Here is a 9228-nt window from a genome sequence, read left to right as displayed (position 1 = left end):
ATGCCTTCAGTCGGGAAATGCCTTCATTAGAAATACAGTTTAGTCATTCTGGCCTTTTGGAAGTGGCTGTAAAATGACGGATCCTCGTGTTTTGGTTTGTGTTGGGATGTTTCAGAGCTGGGCGGTCCAGGAGATAATTTACGGGCAATAAGGACTTGCAGGAAGCTCCCAGGAGGCGGGAAAGCACTGAATTATTAGCACCGGCAACACCACCAACAAACACTCCCGAGAATCTACTGCAGGCTAAGTCTGGAGACATAAGACCAAAACAGACAAACACATAATCATGATGTAAACACTGCCCTCAAGGAGTTTCTAATGAGGTGTGGGGCATAATCGTAAACATAGATGACAATGTAAAGTAATAAGGCTAGGTGTACAGTGAGCACTTTTTTCAAATGAAATTTGGGTGGTGTGGACTAAGGGTACTTATGGGGGTGGAACCTCTTATTTTATTGCCAGTCAGCAGATGGACCTCAGAAGAAGGGGTGATTCTTAAGCACCTGGGCTGGTTGGTTAGACCTTGTGGAGGAGGCGTGGCTTGAAAGGAAGCCTTCAAAGAACATTGGAGCATAGACAGGCAGAAAGGAGGTAAGGAAGGCATAACAACAAAACAGGAGATGGCATGGGTGTGGGACTTCCGCGTAATGTTAGTTGGAATAGAGGGAATAAGTCATTAAGAAATAAACTTGGGGCCTTCCCTGGTGGCGCAGTGGTTAAGAATCCGCCTGCCAAGGTAGGGGACACGGGTTCGAGCCCTGGTCCAGGAAGATCTCACGTGCCACGGAGCAACTAAGCCTGTGCGCCACAACTACTGAGCCTGAGCTCTAGAGCCTGTGAGCCACAACTACTGAGCCCATGTGCCACAACTACTGAAGCCCGCGCGCCTAGAGCTCGTGCTCTGCAATGAGAAGCCCACGCACCGCAGCGAAAAGTAGCCCCCGCTCACCGCAGCTAGAGAAAGCCCGTGCGCAGCAACGAAGACCCAATGCAGCCAAAAATAAACAAATAAAATAACTAAATTTAAAAGAAAGAAACTTGAAGAGCACGTAAGGGCCAGATGATAGAGGGCTTTGAATGCCAGCTAAGGACATACGAGTTTACAGGTAGCGAATGGGCTGAACTTGGTTGGATGCAATTAGGAAGTGATTTTACTTATCACCACTTGCTGAAAACATACTCCAAATAGGAATTCTCTTCTTCACCCCTTGAGTGACTTTTTGAGCAAGGTCCATAGTTTTCAGGGAAACTTAGGGCTTTGAGTAAATATAAATAAACATGCCAATCCCTCATCCGGTCAGAGCTCCTCTCTTGCCCTCAGCTCAGGCCAGACCTCTGGTTTGGGAGCCAGCAATGGGTGGGCGTCTGGTCTGTTCCTGCTCTATATCCTACCCACCACTGCTCTTGACTTCTTTAGGGTTGGAGACAGTGGCAGGTAAGGGATTAGAGGGAAAGTGGCAAAGTCTATTTCTCACATCTGGTGATGTCTGTAATTCTCATTTGGCCACCTAATGTGTGGCGCGCATCCAAGTGCTGGCTCTTTCACACAGCAGGTAGCGAGGTCTTTGGAAGTCCCACTGGATGTCCTGTTACAGCACTGTTCCTGGCCTGTATCACCTCCATCCCCTGGTGGATCACCCAGAGTATCCCTCTGTAGGGATCTAGGCAGATGGTTCTCTTGGATGGGGCTCCTCCAAGATCATCCTTTCCCAGCTACTCGCCATGGGACTCACTTTGTCCACTGGAAACATTGCACATCCTTGCTCCAGGATTGGACGATGCTCTCCGGAACAGCAGACTGTTCCCACTGCTGCCTTTTCTTCCTGACCTGACACCATGGGCAACTCCAGCTCAGCTCCCCACCCGACGAATTTTCCAGGGGAGAGTTAGACATTAGTCCCTACCTTCGTCCTGTATGACCCAATTTCCTGGGGACATTTTCTCCCCCAAATGTTATGTTCCCACATTAGTAGCAGAACAGCCGGCTGGAAAGTGAGATTCCAATCTCCCCTCTTGTAGATAGCGCCAATCTCTATAAATGGGTCAACTGGGATCCCTTCTTTTGGTTTGGAGGTGGGAGGGGAAGCAAAACTACAAGACTTTCTACTCACATTTGAGTTCCCTTACTACCAAGAATCTCACTGAGGAATCTCTTCTGTTATAAAGGTTGGAAATGGGGGATGGTATTGATTATTGATGGATCCGTGTGGTCACCCCTTAGTTAGTCCTGCAGGGATGTGTCTAGTCTCTTTCTTAAATATGGGTGCATTGTCACCCGTTGTCCAAGCCTTGAGGCTTTCACTGAAATATTGAAACAAAATCTCCTCTCACATCCTGTGACATGGGAAGTGGAGTCCAAGGAGGAAGACACGAGGAAAGGGAACACATTTAAGTTCTCTTCATTGCAATCTGCCTAGGACTCTAGTGGTCTGTCTATGAGCTTCTGCAAACCGTCCTAAATAATTCCATTGGCTTGTTGGCTCGTTGGGCTGTGGCTGCCTGAACTGAACTGGAGTGAGCACTCACAGGCCCTAAAGATTGCAGTTCTGTCTCTTTGCATCATCGGTATCACATGTCCAGCCACACGAGTCCATCTACCTCTCCTGCTTCGCATTAAGAATCATTCTGATGCTTTATTTTCGAGCAGTTGCTATCTAATATTCTTTCAAGCTGAGATTAAACGAATATTTATGCACCTAAATGTGGGTATTATTTTCTCTCCCAAGTTATGTTCCTTAAAGTACGTCCGTTTTCAGCCACGAATGCCTGTATCCCATCTCCAAAATGAGTTTTCAGTACATTCCTCTTTGATGTGTGCTCTCCACAAAGATTATGGCATGCATTTGAGGCGTCATGTGGGAAAACTTGGGGTTTATGTTTTTTTAATTTTTAAAAATGTTTTGAACACTTCTAATAACAAGTGCAATAACATGGAACGAACATATATAAAAGACAAAGCTAATTGTCTCCTCTTTTTTCTTCCTCTGCCCCAACGCCATCCATTCACTGCTGCTACCCTGAGATAACCAACGTCAGTATTTTAACACATATACAAATATATATTCAGATACGTTGGGGGCTTATCTGTTATCATACTTTATACAGTTCCAGATTTTCCAAGGTTCAGTACTGAATCCCAACTTGCTTTTAAGTACCCTCAGCCCATGCAGCCCAACTTACATTTTGTTAATCTGACAGTTTATCATAGATTTCTCTGCAAGTCAGTAGATCTACGTCTGTAACAATGTTTTCTAATTTCTTCATACTTAATCTCCCTCACACATGCCATTTTACATAGAAGAGTTTATTCCGTGTATACTAGAGTACGTTCACTTTGCTTAGTCTTTCCATATTATTTATTTATCTGCATCCTCTCCTTCTCTCCTCTCCTGCTCCCCCATCCCTCTGGCCACCCCTTTCTCCTCCAGGGAATTTGTGCAAACAAGATGATGCATATTTTTCTGTGTTTTTCTCCAGACATATAACTATACATAGATATGTAGATTTTAAACCATTATTTGCTTTGCAAAAATGCGATTATATTATATACTCTGCTCTCAAACCTTAGTTTTGTCTTGCAGTAACGTCTCATCCAAATCCCTTTGTGTCGACTGGCAGAATGCTAATGCATTCTTCTTCATGGCTGCACAATATTTCACAGTGTGAATGAATGTAACATATTCAGCCATTCCTCTCTCAGTGGACACTTTGTTTCAAATCTTTTTCACTATGAATGACCGCATGCGGGATCTTCATTGAGGTATGCAGGATCTTTTGTTGTGGCACACAGGCTTCTCTCTAGTTGTGGCATGCAGGTTTTCTCTTCTCTAGTTGTGGTGCGCCGGTTCCAGAGTGGGTGGGCTCTGTAGTTTGCGGTACACGGGCTCTAGTTGGGGTGCACGAGCTCAGCTGCTGTGGCACGCGGGCTCAGCTTCCCTGCGGCATGTGGGATCTTAGTCCCCTGACGAGGGATCGGACCCATGTCCCCTGCATTGTAAGGCAGATTCTTTACCACTGGACCACCAGGGAAGTCCCCTATTTCTGAGTTCTTTATTCTAAACCATTGAACTACGTGTCTTTCCCTCTTCCAAATCCACACTCTCTTAGTCACTGTAGCTAGATTACAAGCCTTACTATCAGGTAGAGTGATTCCTCCCCTTTTCTTCTTCTTTGTCAAGATAGTTTAGCTATTCTAGGATGTGTTCCATATAAATTTTAGAATAAGCTTGTCTGTGTCTTAAAAAATCTTTGCTGGGATTTTGATAGGAACTCCATTGAAGCTACAGGTTGATTTGGGGAGAATTGATATCTTTACTGTTTGGTCTCCCAGTCCGTGAACACAGAAAGTCACTTTATTTATTTAGGTCTTCTTTTATTTCATCAACATTTTACAATTTTCAGTGTACAGATCATCTACATGTTTTGTTAAATATATACCTAAGTATTTCATTTTCTTTGGGGCGATTGTAAATGGTATTGTGTTGTTGTGGGGTTTTTTTTTGCGGTACGCGGGCCTTTCACTGTTGTGGCCTCTCCCGTTGCGGAGCACAGGCTCCGGACGCGCAGGCTCAGAGGCCACAGCTCACGGGCCCAGCCGCTCCGCGGCATGTGGGATCTTACCGGACCGGGGCACAAACCCGTGTCCCCTGCATCGGCAGGCGGACTCTCAACCACTGCGCCACCAGGGAAGCCTGGTATTGTGTTTTAAATTTCTTTTCCACATGTTCATTGTTAGTATGTGGAGATACCCTGTGTTTTGTGTGTTGATCTCTTATCCTACGATCCTGCTGAACTCAGTTCTAGGGTTTGTTTGTTTTTTGCAGATTCCTTGGGATTTTCGATTTTCTATGTACACAATCGTGTTATCTGCAAATGGGGATAATTTTATTTCTTCTATTCCAGATGATATGCTTTTTATTTTATTCTTGCCCTAGAGCAGCGACTAGACTTTCCAGTACTACGTTGAATAATAAAATAGTAATAAAAGGGGACATCCTTGTCTTGTTCCCAATATTAAGGAGAAAGCATTTGGTCTTTCACCATTAAGTGACATTTTAGCCATAGGATTTTGTAGATTCTTTGTGAAGATGAGTTAATTCCTCTATTCCTATCTTGCTGAGAGTTTTTTTTTTTAATCATAAATGGGTGTTGGATTTTGTCAAATGCCTTTTCTTTGTTAATTGATATGATCATTATGATCCTATGATTTTTCTTCTTTAGTCTGTTGATATAGTGATTACATTGATGGATTTTCAAATGCTGAACCAGTCTTACATATCCAGAGTAAATCCCACTTGGTCATGGTGGATAATTTGTTTTAGATATTATGTTGGAATCAATTTGCTAACATTTTGTCAGAATTTTTGTATCTAAGTTCAAGAGAGATACTTGTCTGCAGTTTTGTTTTGTTTTACTGTCTTTGATTTTATATCAAAGTAATACTGGCCTCCTAACACATGAGTCAGGAAATATTCCTTCTGTTTCTATTTTCTCGAAAAGACTATGTAAAACTGGTATTAATTCTTCTTTAAATGTTTGATGATCTCTCCAGTGAAGACATCTGGGACTGGATTTCTTTTAGGGAATTTTAAATTACAAATTCAGTTTTTTAATGGCTGTAGAATGATTTAGTTTCTCTATTTCACCTTCATTGAATTTTGGTAGTTGGTGGTTTTTAAGAAATTTGTCCATTTCTTTTAAGTTGTCAAACTTATGAACATAAAGCTGTTCATGGGATTCCTTGAAGGATTTAGAGTAGCATCCCTGATATTGTTTTGTGTCAGCTCTCTTTACTTTTGTCAGTCTTGCTAGAGATGATCAATTTTAGTGATTTTTTTTTTAAGAACCAGCTTTTTTTTTCATTGATTTTCTATTTCCAATTTCATTAAATTTTGTTCTTTTTTTTTTTTTAAGTCTCCTTCTACTTGCTGGGGCCTTATTTTGTTTCTCTCCTTTTAGTTTCTTGAGGTAGGCACTTGGATGACTGGTTTAAGACCTTTACTTGCTTCTAATGTGTGTGTTTGATGCTATAAATTTCCCTCTCAGCACTGCTTTAGCTGCATCACACATATTTTGATATGTTGTATTTTTACTTTCCATTATTTATATTTTTAAAAAATTTCCATTGAGACTTTCTCTTTGACCCATGGGTTCTTTAGAATTATGTTGCTTGATTTCTCCATGTGCAGAGGAACTAAAACCTCTGGCCAACAGCCATCCAACTTGCTGGTCGTATGAGTGACCCATCTTGGGTGCAGATTCTGCAGCTCCAGGTAAGTCTTTAAGTGACTGTAGTCCTGGCCCCACTGTGAGTTCATCTTTGTAGCCTCCTAGCTAAGCCACTCTTGATCCACAAAAACTGTGAGAGATGATTAGTATTGCTTCAAGCCCCTAAGTTCTGGGGTAATTGTTATCTGTCATGGATAATTAATACAATATAAGCTCTGTTCAGATTAATTTGTTATTTTTGCTCACTTTCTCAAGTTTTTTCCTCAACTGGTGGTTTGTCTATGATATATTCTCTGAATCCTTGTATATTTACAAGTATCTTTCATTCAAACTGATGGGTAAGTGATAATTCACCTGGGTATAGAATTCTTGGATTTCAATCCTTTTCTCTTAGTACTTTGCAAAGTTTGCTCCACTGTCTTTTAACCTCCAGAATTGAAGATGAATCACATGCCTGTCTGATTCTCTTTCTTTATAGTTTGCTCATTTATTTTTCTGGAAACTCATAAGATTTTATCTTTATGTTGAAGTTCAAAAATTTTACTCATATATGCCTAGATATGGTTCTCATTATTATGCCTGGAACTTAGTCAGCCGTTTGAAGTTGCAGACTCTGGTGTTTCTTCAACGCAAAAATATTTTCTTCTATTTTTATCTCTTCTCCACCTGCTCCTTGCCCTCCTTCTAGAATCCATCCTCCAAGGTCTATCTTCCAAATCTCTTATCTTTATGCTTTTGTCTATGCAATTTCTATCTCTTTGTGCTTTTGCTCTGTCATTTGAGATTTTATTCCATTGAATTTTCCAGGCCTCTAATTTGAGTCTCAGCAATGGCCTTCATTTTACTAAAATTTTAGTCAGAAAATAAAGGTTTGATTTATCTAGAGAGCCTCTTTTATGCTGCACATAGATCTCCTTCATGTTCTTATTAGTTTTTTCTTACTGTTTTTCTTACAAGTTGTTGTCTGTCTCTTCCAGTGGCTCTATTTCCTAAGGGACTTAATCTGATAGTTTGATTTGCTCCTTCTCTTTCTGGTTGTGGAATCCTGGGAGAAGCTTAAGTTATCAGTGGTCCAGGGAGGATGGAAGGACAATGGTCTCTGATTGTCTGATGCCATGGCAGCAGACAGGTCCTCAGGAAGGAAACCCTTTTGCTCCCTGATCTCCTTTAATTCTCCTGGCCTCACTTTGGTTCTTCTCCAGCTCTTTGGGGTCAACAAGAATATACCCATGTACAAGGGGCAGAAATCAACCTGCTGGCAGGCCAACTATCATGGCACAATCAGGGGGTCTGTCTACTAGACATCATCGTTTTTAGTTCTTTACATCAGTTCCATCTTACCCTGACCCCCAACCCCCGTCCTACCCAGAGTGAAGAAGGCATCACACAGGTCTGTGATTCCCACCCCTCTTGCCTACTGAGTGGCCCCAGCAGAAGGAGTTGGAATGCAGTTGGAGTTAGAAGCAGAGGGAACGTGAGAGACAGTAAGCTACAATCTTTCCCTTGCGTAAATTTGAAATTAATTATTTTTTCAGATCATCTTTCATGCTAAGTAGACAGAGTGCAAATAAAGTTTTTGTGAGTCATCTAAATATAAAAACATACTTGGAACTAAAATTCCAAGAACGTTTTATAGACTCCTTACAGAACTCCAGCCAACCAAATGATTTTTGTTCAGACTCTCCAATGCGAATGTTTATATGTAGACATCAAGCATGAGAAATGTCAGACCTGGCATAAAAACGGAACAAACGGCAGAATCTATGGTTTTAGAAAGGAACGGTTATTTGATCTCTGTGCAAACCTCAGCATATTTCTTCTCTCTCCCTTTTTTTATCCTCTGGAAAGCTATAATTTGAATTTAAGAGCAGTAGTTAGGAGCAAAATGCTAATCAAAATCAGAAAACCATACATTAAACCCTCTCATGAGTGAGGCACTATGTAAAGCAGAACCCAGCAACCGTTCTGAAGACTCGAAGCACTTTTTCTGACCCCAGCATCAGCCCCTCACTGTCCCAAATTTCTTCTTGCTGATCCCAGGATTTCCCCAGATGGCTCCCCTCCTTGGCCATGAACAGTCTGGTTTCTCTTCCAGAAATCCCATTCTCCAAGGTTAGCTTCAAGGGGGGCTACTCCTGCCATTTTTTAAGCCAGAAACAAGCCTTTTCATTTGAAGGGTTTTCACTGCTCCACGTTATTGAGAAATAGGGAATTAAAAGTAAACAAATGTTGGAAAAGTTACAGAAGTTTAAGAACTTACCAAAAGTTATCTTAAATACGTGTCCTTAGGCCGCAGTAAAATGTAGCTGAGGCTGGGATGCCTCATCCAACGTCTCTCTTTGGTTGCTCACATAGAGAGTTGTAAGCATCAGCCTTGCGGGGCTTCCCCCTTCTGTTTCTATCACCCTTATTCCTCTGGCTACAGCTCAGGGAGACTTCCTCTCCCAGGCCCCCACCCTGAGCCCCTCTCCTTTTCTATCAGGTTCGGATATTCTGATGATCTTATTGGAGTAGAACTTTGGGTGCCCTAGTAATTCAACCAAATGCCTACAGGCATTTGAAGTGGGTCATTTATATCCCCAGAGCAGTTCTGTGTCTATAACCTTCATACAGGACATGTCATTAAATTATCCTTTAACAAGTATCACAGATGGAGGGAATTATAAAGCAATTATGAAGTCAGTGTCCTTAGTTTTCAGTAACAATCAGGCTCACGTGTAAGTCACAGCTCCAAATCCAAGTGGGGTAATGTAAGTTGGAGAAGAGGTTCAAAGCAAATTCAAATGATTAAGGACTTCCCTGGTGGTGCAGTGGTTAAGAATCCATCTGCCAACGTAGGGGACACAGGTTCAAGCCCTGGTCCAGGAAGATCCCACATGCCGTGGAGCAACTAAGCCCATGAGCCACAACTACTGAGCCTGCGCTCTAGAGCCCGCGAGCCACAACTACTGAGGCCATGCGCCACAACTACTGAATCCCTCGTGCCTAGAGCCCATGCTC

The sequence above is a fragment of the Delphinus delphis genome, chromosome 1 (assembly GCF_949987515.2).
Source record: "Delphinus delphis chromosome 1, mDelDel1.2, whole genome shotgun sequence".
In the NCBI taxonomy this organism is placed as follows: domain Eukaryota; kingdom Metazoa; phylum Chordata; class Mammalia; order Artiodactyla; family Delphinidae; genus Delphinus; species Delphinus delphis.
The sequence above is the reverse complement of the archived record's forward strand: the minus strand, read 5'-3'. Positions refer to the sequence as shown.